Genomic DNA, 17,021 nt, shown 5'->3' with positions numbered 1-17,021 from the left:
GTGCCGAAACCCGGAAGTAACCCATTCCGGTACTTCCGGGTTCGGCATCCCAAAATCGCACAACCCGAAGTGTCTGTAACCCGAGGTATGACTGTGTGTGTAAATTCCTGGACTGACATATGCTGGGAAGATATAGTTAAAGAACATTAGATGAGCCTGCTGAATCAAGTTGGTAGCCCCTCTGGTCACAGAATCATGGACTGTTGAATTGGAAGGGACCAACGAGGGTCATTGGTGCTGGAGGAGACTCTTGAGAGTCCCATGGACTGCAAGAAGATCAAACCGATCCATTCTGAAGGAAATCAGCCCTGAATGCTCACTGGAAGGACAGATCCTGAAGCTGAGGCTCCAATACTTTGGCCTCCTCATGAGAAGAGAAGACTCCCTGGAAAAGACCCTGATGTTGGGAAAGATGGAGGGCACAAGGAGAAGGGGACGACAGAGGACGAGATTGTTGGACAGTGTTCTCGAAGCTACCAGCATGAGTCTGACCAAACTGCGGGAGGCAGTGGAAGACAGGAGTGCCTGGCGTGCTCTGGTTGGTCCAGGGGGTCACGAAGAGGCGGACACGACTAAACAACAACAACGAGGGTCATCTAGTCTAATTTCCTGCAATACAGGAATCTTTCACCCAACGTGGGGCTCAAACCCACGAGCCTGATATTAAGTGTCTCATGCTCTATTGACTGAGTCCAGCATCCTGTCCTCACAGTGGCCAAAAGTAGGAGCTGAGCGCACCAGCCCTCTCCCCACTTGTGATTCCCAGCAAATAGCATTTATTTAGAGCTATAATGTCTCTGACAGTGGTAGGCTAGTTGCCACTGATAGGCTTTTCCTCCGTGAATTTGTCTATTTTTCTTTTAAAGCCATCCCCATTGGTGGCCCACGTTGCCTCTTGTGGGAGTGAGTTCCGTAGTTTAACGATGCACTGTGTGAAGAAGAAGGAGCTTCTATAATAATAATAATAATAATAATAATAATAATAATAATAATAATTTTATGTATACTCCACCCTCCCCGGCCAGAGCTGAGTTCAGGGCAGCTAACACCAGTAAAATTACAATAAAAACATAATGGGGGGGGGGGGAAACCAATTTAAAATGCAATTTAAAATGCAGCCTCATTTTAAAATAGCTGATAAATCAAGACCATGAGGGGAGGGAAACATAAGGGTCTGACTGAGTCCAAACCAAAGGCCAGGAGCAGCAGCTCTGTCATGCAGGCTTTGCGGAAAGATGTCAAGTCCCGCAGGGCCCTATTCTCTTGTGACAGAGCATTCCACCAAGTCGGGGCCAGTACTGAAAAGGCCCTGGCCCTAGTTGTCTGTCCTGAATCTTCCAACAGTCAGTTTCGTGGATGCTCCCAACTTCCAACTCTATCATGATCAGCTGCTGAGATCTCAGGATCCCAACACTTGTATGCTCAAGCATTTATTATTTTCAGTATTTGCACACTGCCCCATAGCACGAAGTTGTCTGGGTGGCTTATAATAAAGAAGCACAACCGCCACTTAAATACAAAATAACACATTAAACTGTACAGTTGAAAGCTACATAGTGACAGCAAATGCAACAACACCAACACACACACACACAATATTAAAAACAGAAATTTTCAAGACTGCACAATTTCATCCTTGCACAGGATTCCATTTGCCATTTCAATTTCTAGTTCAAAGCCCTTTTCCCTTGTGTCAGTTTAAGTGTTTTGCAGCAAACTGACAGTGCAAAGGAACAGGTGACCTTGGGATAAAACCCTGCATGGAAGGCCAAGGAGGAAAAGGCTGGCAGTGGCTACTAACCCTGATGGCTGTGTTCTCTCGCAGTGTGCCTCTGCGTACCAGTTGCTGCAAACTGCATGCAGGGATAGTGCTGCTGTGCTCCGGTCCTGCTCCCATGGGCATCTGGTTGGCCACTGTGAGAACAAGATGCTGGACTTGGGGTTCATCCACACTTACATTTGCCACACATTTCTAGGTGTAGGTCTGGGCTTTCCAGGTATGTGTCCAAATGTTTTTTTCTTTTTTTGCCCTGGCGTTTCCCCCGCGAAAAAATGCTCTTTGCTGCTGAATTGGAGGAAACGGCAGTCTGTGAAAAACCCAAACTGCTGTTTGCTCCGATTCGACATCAAAGAGCAGGCTTTCCTGGGGAAAGTGGTGGAGGGGGGAAAAAGCACTTGGATACAGACTGGGAAGATGCAGTCCTGTGACTCGAAAGCATGGGGCAAAAGTAAAATGTGAATGAGCCCCAGGTGAGCCAATGGCCTGACCCAGTAGGCTCTTCTTATGTTTGTATGTTGTTTTATGACAGCCCTACCCCGTGGCCAGCTGTGATATTTTGGTGCAGAGCAAACCAGATCCAGAGTAAGGTTCACTTGGAACCAGCACTCAGGTAAGGTGGCACTGTCCCTGGAAGACTCATAGGGCTATTGACCTGGATAGCTCAGTTGGTTAGAGCATTGCGCTGTTAATATCAAGGCTGCAAGTTTGATCCCCTTATGGGACAGCTGCATTGAAGGGGGTTGGACTACATCAGCGGTTCTCAACCTGTGGGTCCCCAGATGTTGTTGGACTACAACTCCCATCATCCCTAGCTAGCAAGGCCAGAGCTCAGGGATGATGGGAATTGTAGTCCAACAACATCTGGGGACCCACAGGTGGAGAATCGTTGGACTAGATGGTTCTTGGGGTCCCTTCCAACTCTCCAATTCTATGATTCTATCCCAGGCAGAGCAGAGCGCATTGCTTTTCTTGAGAGTACCATAGTGCTCTTTCTTTTTGCAGCAAGGAAAGGACAGGAAACGTCTCTGAGGATTTGCCCCATGTAAACTTGTGTCCAGGGAGGTTACCCCTGGGATATTTCAATTCCCACACACCCTTTGGAACTGCATTCAGATTGGGTTTCGATTCCAGTTTTTTTTTTGGGGGGGGGGGTTTCTGTCACCTATGCAGAATGGTCTCAGAATAGAAACAGTCAACATGGGTAAGTCAACATGATTATTTTTTTAAAAAAACCACTCACCCCAGTTTTCAGCACCACCAAGGCTCCCAGATCAACTTAAACAAAACAAAACCAAAAGTCATGACACAAAAGGAAAATAAATCGAGATGGAGGAGGAAATAAGCAAACTCAGGCAACACAGTCCAATCCAGTGCATATTTATTTGTTAATAAATCCCACAGCACTCAACAGGATTTGCTTCTAAGTAGGAGTGGGTGGCGCTGTGGATTAAACCACAGAGCCTAGGACTTGCCGATCAGAGGGTCGGCGGGTTGAATCCCCACGACGGAGTGAGCTCCCGTTGCTCAGTCCCTGCTCCTGCCAACCTAGCAGTTTGAAAGCACGTCAAAGTGCAAGAAGATGAATAGGTACCACTCCGGTGGGAAGGTAAACGGTGTTTCCGTGTGCTGCTCTGGTTCACCAGAAGCGGCTTAGTCATGCTGGCCACATAAGGCGAGATGAGCACCGCAACCCCAGAGTCGTTCGTGACTGGACCTAATGGCCAGGGGTCCCTTTACCTTTTAAGAGCCAAATTGTATAATGGCAAAGGCATTATTAAATAGCAGACTTAAAATGGCCCATGCTACTTTCTTTAGAAAAAAACATCCATGTGATTCCATGAGCTGGATTAGGAATGTGGTGTGAGGGTGAGGGAGACTTAACCCTTTCCCCATGCCAATTCCCACACTGAAAATCCATCCCCCTAGCTGCAATTTGCTGCAAAAAACAACAATGCAAGTCTGAATTCTCCTGGGAACACGGCTGTACTTCTCTTTCAAAAGAGTTGCTGAGCAGTGCAACACTATACTTGTCTGCTACAAAGTGAGTTGCATTGAGTTCAGTGGGGCTTGCTTTCAGACAGAAATGGATGCATATTGTCAACTTTAGTCTTGAAGTCCAGCTTGCCACGTTTCTGCTTCAATTTCCTTCATCAAAAAAATCATGAAAAACGATAGGCATTTTATGTGTGTGCACTTCTCCTAACGTATGCAATTTGCAAGCAATCTCCCCTAATAAGGTTCATTTTTTAGAAATACACACTTCTTTTGTTGTGTGCAGGTTTTGGCAGGGTAACTGCTTCACAAAATTCAAAGAGCTGTGGATTTCAAAGGGCAGCTGCTTTTAAGCTCACAGGTTGCTTTGGAAAGGTTGACGAACCAGCAGCCTCCCCCGCCATCAATACCTGGTCCCATGTTGTTGTTGTTTAGTAGTTTAGTCGTGTCCGACTCTTTGTGACCCCCTGGACCTGAGCATGCCAGGCACTCCTGTCTTCCACTGCCTCCCATAGTTTGGTCAAACTCAATGCTGGTCTCATCGAGAACACTGTCCCACCATCTCGTCCTCTGTCGTCCCCTTCTCCTTGTGCCCTCCATCTTTCCCAACATCAGGGTCTTTTCCAGGGAGTCTTCTCTTCTCATGAGGTGGCCAAAGTATTGGAGCCTCAGATTCACGATCTGTCCTTCCAGTGAGCACTCAGGGCTGATTTCCTTCAGAATGGATCGGTTTGATCTTCTTGCAGTCCATAGGACTCTAAAGAGTCTCCTCCAGCACCAGAATTCAAAAGCATCAATTCTTTGGCGATCAGCCTTCTTTATGGTCCAGCTCTCATTTCCATACATCACTACTGGGAAAACTATAGCTTTAACTATACAGACCTTTGTTGGCAAGGTGATGTCTCTGCTTTTTAAGATGCTGTCTAGGTTTGTCATCCCTGGTCCCAGTGGGGCAGAGAAATGGGTAAGTAGATCCTGTCTGCATTTACACATACCTGGTCCCAGGTAAGTGTAAATGCAGACGGGATCTACTTACCTATTTCTCTGCCCCACCCAGCATTTCTGCATCACTTTTCCATCAATGCAACCAAGGCACTTTACCATCGCTCATTTAGAAGAATAAAACAAAATAATAACTAGCAGCAATGTTAGAAAAGCAGCACTGCCAGTCAAAAAGCAAGCTGTGATGGGGCCAGACATAGCTCAGTTGGTAGAGCATGAGACTATTAATCTCAGGGTTCTGCGTTCAAATCCCACGTTGGGCAATAAATCCCTGCATCGCAAGGGGTTGGGCTAGATGACTCTCGTGGCCCCTTCCGACACTGTGCTTCTGTGCTTCGATGATCTCTCTCTGCCTTTGCAATCAAGCGCACACTCAAGAATTCAACTATGGGACTCGCTCCATAGAGGCAGCGATGGCCACCAACTTGGCTTTGAAAGAGGATTTGGCAAATTCAAGGAGGAGAGGGCTACCAATGGCTATTAGCCATGTTGTGCTTAGGGCCCTCGTATCTACGGGACCGCCTCTCCTGGTATGCACTGCAGAGGACCTTAAGGCCAATGAATAACCATAGTTTAGAGGTCCTGGGCCCTAAGGAAGTCAGACTATCCTCCACCAGGGCCAGGGCCTTTTCAGTGATGGCTCTGACCTGGTGGAATGCTCTGTCCCATGAGACTAGGGCCCTGCAGGATTTAACCTCCTTCTATCGGGCCTGTAAGACAGAGCTACTCCACCTGGCCTTTAATTTGAATTCAGCCTGATCTTTTATTTCCCTTCCCTTCCCTTCTCTTCCCTCCCCCTCCCCTTTTATGAAGATCACCCGCTCTGAGACCCCACAGCTAATTCTCCCCTGGCCTCCTCGCTGGCCCAAGTAGGACCAATTCAGCCAGCTAGCCCTGGGGATCTACCGTATTTTTTGCTCTATAAGACACACCAGACCACAAGACGCACCTAGTTTTTGGAGGAGGAAAACAAGAAAAAACAACAACTGAATCTCAGAAGCCAGAACAGCAAGAGGGATCGCTGCGCAGTGAAAGCAGCAATCCCTCTTGCTGTTCTGGCTTCTGGGATAGCTGTGCAGCCTGCATTCGCTCCATAAGACGCACACACATTTCCCCTTACTTTTTAGGAGGGAAAAAGTGAGTCTTATAGAGCAAAAAATACGGTAATTGATTTTTGAATGTTATTGCCATTCATGTTTTTATACTGTATTTTATACTGCTTTTATAATTAAGTGTTTTAAAGTGTTTTAAATTTGTTGTTGGCCGTCCTGAGCCCGGTTTTTGAACCAGGAAGGGGGGGGGGTAAAAATAAATTATTATTATTAATGCTCTGCCTGTGCAGATGGAGGCAGGAAGGTTTCTGAACACCAGTTGCTGGAAACCACAGGAGGGCTCTGGTGTCCAGATCCTGCCTTCTGGTTGACCTCAGGCATCTGACTGGCCACTGTGAGAACAGGATTAGGTGGCCCATTGGCCTCATTCAGCAAACTCTTCTTGTTTTCTTAACCCAAGTTTGCTACAGTGTAGTGTGCGAAACAGCCCCCCCCCCAAGCCATTTAAGAATCCTTCCCCCCCCCACAAGCACCTAAGCTTTGCCATCATGCCAGAGGAATCTCAACATGCTGAGTGCAAATTCTCGTTTTCTTCTGCTTTTATCGGGATGCAAAAGGCAGGCTGGGTCCATAGTGCGTTTTCTAATTGAATTATTGCCGAGCTTGGAGGGGAGGGGATATCAAATGTTCCAGGAGAGGGGGGTGGCTATGTTTGGAATTAAGACCAGACATTTAATAACGCAGAGCTGCCTTGGAACAGCATCTGCCTGGAGAGGTGATTCACCTGCCCATTGTATCTCCTGGTCTTCCCCTCCTTCCCTCCTCAGTTTGCCGAGTGTTTATTACTCTTTGGTTTTTTGCACATGGCATTCATTTCTGTGAATGAAAACAAATGGCTGCATGTGGGAGTCAGGAGATAAAAGAATAATAAGCGCGTTTTATACGCCACCTTTGGAAAATCAAATAGCAATATTAAAAAAAGAGAGAGGCTTTGAGGCTCTCATCCATCCATCAGGAAATGTAAAATGCCTCAGTCATCAGAGGCACACACGCAGAAATGAACATCATCTACTGGAGAGATAATACTTGCTTCAAGGAAAGGGTAATATTTGTTTTCTTAAAGAAAAGAAAAGAAAATACAAAGGAACGAATGTATTATTGCAAACAAGACTGGGATTGATTCCCCACCACCACCAACCATCCACATTCTGTCGCATGAAAAGGCGGCATTACAAAGATTTAAACCTGAATTGCAAAGCTGAGCTTGTTGAAGAATTACATGGCAAGTCAAATGCCAAGGTCTCATTCGGACATCAACATTCTTTCCCCGCTCCAAAGGGATGGTTTTGGGAATAATTCACATCATAAAGGAATATGCGTCTGAAACCTCGCATGGGTTTTCTTCAATAAAAAGCCTTAGTAGGCTCCTGACAGCTTTGGCCCGCAGTTATTTGTTGAAAAATCCACACGGATTTTTGAATTCAGTGTAGCTTTAAAAGGAAACTCCTCAGAAGACATTTTCTACATTAATCCCTTCGTAAATGCAGCAAAATAGAAAACGGGAATTCTAAGTGCGTTTACTCTGACTTAAATTGGGCTTTTTTTTTTAAAAAAGGTAAAGGACCCCTGACAGTTAAGTCCAGTCACAGGCGACTCTGGGGTTGCGGCGCTCAGCTCGCTTTACAGGCTGAGGGAGCCGGCGTTTGTCCGCAATTTTACGGGTCAAGTGGCCAGCATGACTAAGCCGCTTCTGGCGCAACGGAACACCAAAACCAGAGCAGCGCACGGAAACGCTGTTTACCTTCCCACCAGAGCGGTACCTATTTATCTACTTGCACTGGTGTGCTTTCGAACTGCTAAGTTGGCAGGAGCAGGGACCGAGCAATGGGGCTCACCCTGTTGTGGGGATTCGAAATTGGGCTTACTCCCAGGTAAATATGCAGAGCATCAGGCTGCGCATATAGTCAACTGCATTTGCTCACATTTCCCTTTTTATCGCAGGCTCTCCCCCCCCCCCATGGTCAAACGTTAGACAATGTAAGCTCTTTGGGGCATAGTTTTTCTTTGTTGGTTTTGCTGTGCATGATAGCCCGTGATGGTGTTGTGGCAACAAATCGTTCTTTAAAAAACAAGCACGTTTTCTTCATTCCTAAAATTCTCTCCTGGAGTAAAGCAGCATTTCTTCCTACTAAATGAAAGAAAAAGAAAGCCTGGTATTAGGACAAACATTTCTTAGAGGGCTGGCAGGCTGGATGTGAGCCTCTCTAAATGTGCTATTTTGATACTGTTATTAATGGCCAGCCAGCCTTTAATGAATAGTGTGACTTTTGCACATAATTTGCTCCACTCTTGCCAACAGTCAAGAGTTCATGGCAAACCGTTTGGAAGGATGGTTCACACCATTCAGTCCACACAAGCAGGAAACCATTGTACAAATAGGAATGAAAACAAACCAGTTGACGCTGGCCACTGGTAAGCAAGGAATACTCTGCTCTGTTCACCATCTTTACATGCAAACTGAATTGAATTCCCCACACTCAGTTCTGCCTGCTCCCTGCCTCCCAGCATCTCCTACCCGAGGTAAAAGGCCTCACTCTGCCTAATGGCAGGGCCGTCCCTGACCTGGGGTAGTCCAATGAAGATGTATGGTAGGACCGCCAGGACAAGAAAAGGGAAGTACTTCTTCACTCGCTGCATAGTTAAACTTTGTGTTTTGCTACCGCAGTATTTAGTGATGGGCACCAACCTAGATGGCTTTACAGGGGGATTAGTCAAATTCATGGAGGAAGAGAAGGCTATCAAATGCCCCCAAGTCACAATGGTTATATACTAGAGGTGGATAGATCAGTCTATTTCCGGCTTCACATATGTTTATTCATAAATCTCTTCCATTCCATTTCCAAATTAGCTGGCAATATATATTTTTAAATCTGTATGAAAATGGTTAACTACATATTTAAAAACATACCAAGTTTTATTCTGATTAAATTGTGACTAAGTTAGGTCCGTTTATTTCAATGGGTTTACTCTCAGTAAAGCTAAGTTGAATACTGCTCTTTATCACAAAATGTTTAAATGTGTGTTTTATCTTGACATATGCATTGTATATGTATTTTGCATGTAAATGTCTTTGCACATTTTTTTTTTGAGCTGGGAGCCACATCACAAAATCCAGGGAAGCACAACATTCAAAGGATAATTAAGTTTCCATACACACACACACACACACACACACACACACACACACAATTTTAACATACCACTCCAACTGTCATTTAGCATATTTTCTTATCTTATACAATGTTTTGGACTTCCATCAACCGCATCTGAAGATTTTTCAGCCTTTATCACTTAGTCTACATTTCTTAATTTCTCTATTACCTTTAATTGTCCTTAACTAATAACTCTCTTCATAGTCTTCATTGCAATATTTCGCATAATCCTCCTTACAAAACTTCTTGCAGTCCTACTAGTGTAATCTGTTTATTACAATTGCTTTTCAAATAATTCAAATATTTACTCCAGTCCTGTAAGAATCTCTGGTCCCACAGGTTTTGAATCCTTCCTGTCATCTTATCTAATTCTGCATAGTCCATTAATTTCATCTGCCACTCTTCTTTCATTGGCAGTTCTTCTTGTTTCCATTTTTGAAGGCTGATCGCCGAAGAATTGATGCTTTTGAATTATGGTGCTGGAGGAGACTCTTCAGAGTCCCATGGACTGCAAGAAGATCCAACCTATCCATTCTGAAGGAAATCAGCCCTGAGTGCTCACTCAAAGGACAGATCATGAAGCTGAGGCTCCAAGACTTTGGCCACCTCATGAGAAGAGAAGACTCCCTGGAAAAGACCCTGATGTTGGCAAAGATGGAGGGCACAAGGAGAAGGGGATGACAGAGGACAAGATGGTTGGACAGTGTTCTCGAAGCTACCAGCATGAGTTTGACCAAACTGCGGGAGGCAGTGGAAGACAGAAGTGCCTGGCATGCTCTGGTCCATGGGGTCACGAAGAGTTGGACACGACTAAACAACTAAACAACAACAACAATATTCTTGCTGCTGTTGTTGCATATAAAAATAATTTATTGTCCTGTCTGTTAATGTCCTCCCCTACAATGCCAAGTAAAAATGCTTCTGATTTTTTAAATAAATGTATATTTCAACATCTTTTTCATCTCATTATATATCATTTCCCAGAAGCTTTCCACTTTCTTACATTCCCAACACATGTGATAAAAAGATCCTTCTTTTTCTTTACATTTCCAACATTTATTACTTACTTTATACAAGGACAATTACTTTTCCACCCAAGTCTGGGAGGTGTACATCAGCTTGCTTGAATACGCAGGCTGGACAAAATTCTCCTTCATCCTCATTATATACTACCTGTAGAATCGGAAGCCACAGTACTCAGAATAGCATTTCCTGGGGGATCACGAACAGGAGAAGGAGAAGGAGATTACATGCATGTCATGAAGGTGAGCTTCCTATCAGCTTCTGGTTGGTCACCTTGGGAAACAGGATTCTTGACTAGATGGGCCTTTGGTGAGATCCAGCACTGCTCTTGCATTCAGGACTTCAACAATATGAAGTTGAGTTTGTTATATTCTTGATCCCAGCTGGAGAAAATAGCAGGTGGTAGGAAGATTGTGGCTGATCGTTACATATAACGATAATTGGAGAGCCTCTTTTGGACTTCTTGGATGGAAGGGAAAAGGAGGGAGGAATAACTGGATATTACTCTGGGTTGAACATTGGACTATTTTGAGGAACGCTTGCAGACACAATTGACAGGGGTGGATGGTTGGAAGTCGCTTTTACTTATCTCTTTCTCTTTATTCTGTTATTATTCTTATCTCTTTGCTTGTTTGCTTTCTTATTCATTTTCTTTCTTATTTCTCATTTTATGCTTTTTCCTGTATGTTTAAAAGTGTGTGTGTGTGTGTGTGAATGAGAGAAAAAATATATTAGAGAAAATAGCAGGTGGGAATAGCATGGTACTGATTACATGTTTGGTCAATATGGTTAAAATTCTCAGAGAAAATCGAGTTCTTTACTTTATATGAAAGCAAGGATACATTGAAGGAAGGAACCAAACCCAACATATTGCTAGGGGAAGGTGTAGGACAGGGATCAGCAAACTTTTTCAGCAGGGGGCCAGTCCAGACCTTGTGGGGTGCCAGACTATATTTGAAAAAAAAAAGAACGAATTCCTATGCCCCACAAATAACTCAGAGATGCATTTTAAATAAAAGCACACATTCTACTCATGTAAAAACACCAGGCAGGCTCCACAAATAACCCAGAGATGCACTTTAAATAAAAGGACACATTCTACTCATGTAAAAACACGCTGATTCCCAGACTGTCCACGGGCCGGATTGCGAAGGTGATTGGGCCGGATCCGGCCCCCGGGCCTTAGTTTGCCTACCCATGGTGTAGGACATCCTTCCAGGGTACCTCTGACTGCCTCTTAAGGCATATAAACGCCTGGTCTCCAGATGGCTGCCATCCACAAACCGGAAATCACACTCCATTCAAATCCTCCATAATCGTCCAGTTCAGCAACGTAATTAAAATAAAATAAAAATTAATGAGAGATGGGTACCCATCTTCTGCCAAAGTTGTGGTGACAGCATTATCCTCTTTCCAGATAAGCTTCCATTTGTCAACTGTTCTAACTCCCTAAAATTGTAGACCCCACCGGTTAAATCCAGTAACTTTTGCACCAAAAGAGAACTGAATTAGTGTAGTCAGAGAAATGAGTCCACCATTGGTCAGCCAGGAGCTTAGTTCAGATTGCAGAAAGGGCTTGCAAATATTAAAATAAAAATTAATCCCCCTTTCTGTTGTTGTTGCTGTTGAATGTATATACTGCCCTATACCCAGGGGTCTCCGAAATCCAGATACTTCCCTTATTGTGACCCCCAAACCAACAAATCTTGAAGCCATCGTCTTTAAATCAGTCTTGTCTCATTGAGTTTAACGGACTGGTCCAAACTGCAGCACTCAGATAGATACTTGAGCTCATATTGGTTTTGTGCAATAAACCTGCTTAAACCTGCCCACCGGCTTAACTGTTTTGTGTGTGGATCAGACAGCATTTCTCTTCCACCTTTCTGGATGGGGCAACCGGGCAAGTGTGTTCATGTGTTACCTAATGCTGTTGCAAAATATGAAGCGTGCTGCCTCTGTGGAGAGGAATGGTAATGGAACGGTGTGGGTGGTGCTTTGGAAATCTGTGCGTAGGGACTGGGGAAAGGCAGGAGGCATCTGCCTGTAGCAGTGGAGGCAAATGGAGCACTGCAACCCCAGCCTCAACCTGCCATCAACCAACTCTCACCTGCCTGATGTCTTACTCACAGCCAGTCAGAGGGTCCTGACTCTGTCGGGACAACACTCTGCTATAGGTTCTGGCTCCACCTATGGCTGGTCTCCCTGACTTCTACTCCACCAATCCCAATGGGACACTGGCCTCCTCAGATATGAGGACCACTCTCTGCCTAAAAAGCCATAGGTACTTTTTTGTTACACAAGAAAATATTTATTTTTTTAAGTTGCTTCCAAAAAAAGAAAAGAAAAGCGCCATCGGTTCTCCACTAAGGGAATGGCCATATGTGCTTTGATTTGATGCATGGCTTTTATGCCTTACCGTGCACAAGCGTACAGGGCTCTGAGATGGTCTCCTATCCAGACAGGCCACTCGTCTTATTTAACGATGTTAGAAAAGCCCTCCAAAGGGCATCCTTTGTTTCCCACGGCCAGCTGGATGCTGCTGAGAAGCCCATAAGCAGGGCAGTTTGCTTGTTTGCATGTATATGTCACACCCAAGCGCTTGGAGGTTCAAGACAGTTTGGAAGGACTGAGCCCTTACTGCATGCCACCCAAGATCATAGTCTATGCCACCTTCACCCATGGATTTAGGTGACCTTGTCGAAAGCCTTGGTGAAATCAAGGCAAAGTATGTCCACGGATGGCGTCTCCCTAATCTACCAGGGTTATCAGAAGAAACCCTATTGGTTCTATGTGTCATTTACTTATACAGTCACACCTTGGGTTACAGACGCTTCGGGTTGTGCAATTTCAGGTTGTGCACTGTGCCGAACCCAGAAGTACAGGAACTGGTTACTTCTGGGTTTCGGCGCTTGTGCATGTGCAGAAGCACTAAATCGCGCTTTGCGCATGCGCAGAAGCACCGAATCGCGACCCACTGTGGGTTGCAAACACTGCGGGTTGCGAGCATGCTTCCCGCATCGATCACGTTCGCAACCCGAGTGTCCACTGTACTGTACTCAGCTACTGAGTCGGGCTTACAGGGTTGATCTGTAAAGTCCAAAACCAAAAGTCTCCACCTAAAAGTTGGCCTTGGAGGAGCTGTCCAGAAGCATCTGCCTGATAGCAGATTACAGAAGCAGCACTTCTTGGTCCAATCCATATAAGTGTGGAGGAGAGCTTTCAGGTTTCACAGAACTCTTCATCAGGAAGGATGCCCCCCCCCCAATGTGAAGAAGACTCCAGTGTGGCTCAAAAGTTTGCATATTCCCCTGCCAGTTGAAATTAGGAAAAGCCCACTTTTTAATTCGTAAGAGAATGCTGCTGGATCGGACTGCAGACCCACCCCTTTTGGAATTCTGTTTCCAAGGAGGGGCTAGCCAATGTTTCCAAAAGAACCCACACGTGGGGAAGGGAAGACCTGCGCTTTCTTTGCCTCAGCCTCTGCCATTCAGATTTACACTGCGCGTGAACCTAGAGGTTCCAAAGAGCTGTCATGACCCAATGGAAAACCCATCGACGACTTTTTGTGCGAGAGAGCGTTACAGAACAGGAACCACTCCGCCGCGGAACGAACCCCCTTCGCAAGGGGGCGGCCTCTCCATCCATCTCAAGCAGAGCTTGAGTGCCCCCTTCCCTGCCGGAGTGCCAGGGCTTCTTCAGCTGCGACCCCTGCGTCACAGAGGGTCAGTCTGGATGACCTCTGGGGGACCTAGCCCCAGTCGACGATCCATCCACCAGCGCGCATTCAGCAGCAGCATGTGCGTCGCCAGCCTTTGCTGGCTGGAAGATCTTCTCCCTCTCCCCAAGCCCCCACCCTCACCCCCACCCACCCCAGCACCCCCCGCCTCCCGGCCGTAGCTGGCAACGAGCTCGCGCAATTAGCCCAATCAGCTTGGAGATCCTAGATGTCAGTAGTGAGTAGGAAGCGAGCGCGCGAGGACGCAGCGCCAGCGCCAGAGCCTCAGTGGCGAAGAGGCGGCAGCGGCCGCGGCAGAAGCAGCGAGACCCGCCGCAGCGCCCGGCGCCTCCTCGCCAACAGACAGCGGCTGCAGCGCCTCCCGCAGCTCCGGCAAACTTTCCGCCCAGCTGGCCGGCGGAGAGGCGCGCAAGCCAAGCACCCACCAACAGCAGAAACCTCTTGGACCTTTCCTGCAGCCTCTGCCGCCGCTCGCTCGCCCGCCCGCCTGGACCGGCACCTTCCCCCCCCCCCCGTTGCCTCTTCCTGACCCCCAGCACCACCCAAAAAACACCCCCCAGGGCGGTTGCAGAAAAGCCATGAGCCCGGAGGGGGGCGGCGGCGAAGCAGCAGCAGCAGCAGCCAGCCCGAGACTCCGCCGGGAGCTCCCTTTGCAAGGGAAGCCGCAGCCGCAGCCTCCGCGCGCCCTTTGATGCGCTTTGCCAACGGGGCGAGTGGCCGGTTCGTTGCTAAGCAGGGATTTTTCCCTTGAAAGAGAAATCTCTATTTATTTTTTGCCAGCGTGGGGTTTTTTTTTTTCTTGTGCAAAGGAAAACCTGCAGCCCGCCGGGTCTCGTGCATGCAGGGTGGAGCTCTGAGCGCCGGGCTGCAGCCGAGGATCCGCCGCCTCCCGGGCGAGGAGGGAAGCAGGCGAGCCGAGCCGAGCGGGAGCTTTCCGGAGGAGGCAGCGGCGGCGGCGGTGGCGGCGGTGGCAGAGGCAGTCGCCGCAGTGGGCGCTCCTCTCTCGGGCGGGCACGGAGGAGGAGGCGGAGGCGGAGAAGCCGAGCCAGGCGCTGCGGAGATGCCAGAGTGAGACGGGCACCCGGGGGCGCCGCGGGATCCAGCCCCGTGCCCGGCTGGGAGCGAGTCGCCGGGTCGGGCGGGCAGGCGGGGAGGGGGGCACGGAGGAAGAAGGAAAAGAAGAAGAAGCTGTTCCCTCCACCTTTTTTTTTTTTTTTTTGCTTTTAAAATACACACATATATTTGGAGGAGGGTGTTTGTTGCAAGCCCAGTAGCCGATTCCTCTCCACCTGCTGGCTGATTCCTGGAGGAGGTGTTCAAATACCTTGGACAGGGAGCGGGAGAGGAAAAGCGCCCGCTGGACCAGTGCAGAGGTAAAGGCATACAGTATTAATTTTTTTTTAATCTGCTTTTTTTTTAAGGCTCGTTTTTTGGGCAAATAAATGCATGGATGCAATGCATGCAAGGGACGGAGAGAAAGGAAGGCAGACACACACTCACAATGTATGTGAGATATATATATATACATATATTACACACACATACACACACATACACACACACACCGAGACACCATCTGCAGTGTCAATGCGGCGCCTGTGCTGAGCAAACGTGTGTGGGGAGGAGAGAAGCAAGGAGGACGGCGGGGAGGTGGGTGGGTGGGGGAATCATCATCAGCCTTTCCAGGTACGGAACTCCCCATCTCCCATCCCGCCCCCCGCCCCCGAATTTGCCCCCCTTCCTTCGCGGCTGGGGGTTTGGGTCGGCCAGAGCCCATGCACCTGCCCTGATAGGGCGGTGATGGGATGGAAGAACGATCCTGTCTGTGGAATGGGGCGATGGGGAGGGGAGGGGGGCGAAGAGAAGGGGAAGTCTTTTTCGCCTTCCTTACACACCCTGCCCTCTCCTCCCGCGCCTGGATGGGGGTGGCAGAGGTGCTGAACCGAACTTAAAAGGAAAGGAAGGAGGGGAGAGTCGACTGTGGAACAGCTCTCCAAAGGAAGACTGGGGTTCGCGGGTTAAAAACGTGCGAAAAACCAGCGTGGGTTATATACGGAGCTCAGCGAGTTTGGCTTCAGAATGAATGAACTATACGAGGGTTGCCTTTATATTGGAGGGAGATGGAGAGAGAGAGAGAAAATTGCTCTTGGGTATCAGCAGCGCTCGCGCGTTAAGACGTGACACCGAGGTTGGCGTCTGGCTTGCGAGGACTTTGTGCCAGCCTGTGTGTAAGACAACTATTGAACAAGCCCCCTTCCGCCGCCACCAACCACCCAAGCCCACCCCCGATCTTCTAGGCAGACAAGTTTCGCTGAGGATGGCAGGCAGGTGTTCAAGGAAAGCAGAGCCGAGGCTGTGGGCACCTTGCGAAAAGTGCGCGTGCGTTTGCTCCAAATTGCTAGGTTTTTTCGCCCCTTCTTCTCCCACCTTTCAGTGGACACCGCCAATAGCTTTCTCGTTATGGGCCTTGGATCATTTAGAGGTGCGAAGAGCTCTCTCCAGCCTCCCCAAACCCCTTCCCAACTTCCGACACCCATCCCTCCTCAGCTGCCTTGGCAGAACCCGGCACCAGGCGGGTTGGTGCCTTTTCGCTGGCATTGCTCAGGCCCCGTAAGAGACGACCGGACTTTGCAAATGTTGCATCTTCTTTCTCCTTCCGCCCTATGCTATCTTGTCTATTTCAGGGAATGAACTTTTCTAGGGGAGAGAAAGGAAAGGCGCTTGTCTCTCCACCAATCTCCCACCCTCACCTTTTGGCAGCAGGTGTATGGGTTTGGTTTGCCCAGAGATATTGTTTTCCTGGGTTTCTGACCCCCCTCAAAAGCTGGTATCAGTGCAGGGAGCGTGGACGAAGCTCCACGTGTGCCAGCGGTTCGATCCTGGCGTCTCTTTTGCACCATCCCCGGCTCAACCCGGCAAATGTCGTGCCCAGGGAATAAGCAGAACTGCCTTCGGACAGGTGCGGGCACCGCTGACCCGGGAATAGCCAGGCTGGTGTTGTCAGACAGCGCCGAGCCTTTCCATCTCTTCTTCTGGAATTAAAGCGGAGGGTGGGTGCCACAGTTTAAAATCTGAAGGTTTGACAGGCTCTGGGTTTAGGTGGCCGTGGCTGCACACACTCATGTGTTGCCCGTGCGAAGTGACTCTCACCAGAGCTCAGGCGTTTGATGTTTGTAGGCTTTCGTCGGCATTAGAAACGGGTCAGCCTCTGAGGTCCTGCGGGG

General features: G+C 48.0%; 1 protein-coding gene across 2 annotated transcripts in view; it reads left to right on the top strand.

Annotated features, from left to right (window-relative positions):
* The first annotated feature begins 14,061 nt into the window (after positions 1–14,061).
* Positions 14,062–17,021, top strand: part of PLXNA4 (plexin A4) — a 580,684-nt gene continuing 577,724 nt past the window's right edge. Inside the window, exon 1 of one of the 2 annotated variants that reach the window (XM_083572528.1) lies at positions 14,062–15,170. The gene's annotated coding sequence lies outside the window, so the exon portion shown is untranslated. Of the gene's footprint in view, positions 15,171–15,410; positions 15,484–17,021 lie in introns of those variants that run through there. The other variant, XM_083572529.1, reaches the window with a different exon arrangement.

Source organism: Podarcis filfolensis, assembly GCF_964270895.1.
Source record: "Podarcis filfolensis genome assembly, chromosome: 10".
Taxonomy (NCBI): Eukaryota; Metazoa; Chordata; class Lepidosauria; order Squamata; family Lacertidae; genus Podarcis; species Podarcis filfolensis.
This window is presented reverse-complemented; position numbering and strand designations above follow the sequence as displayed.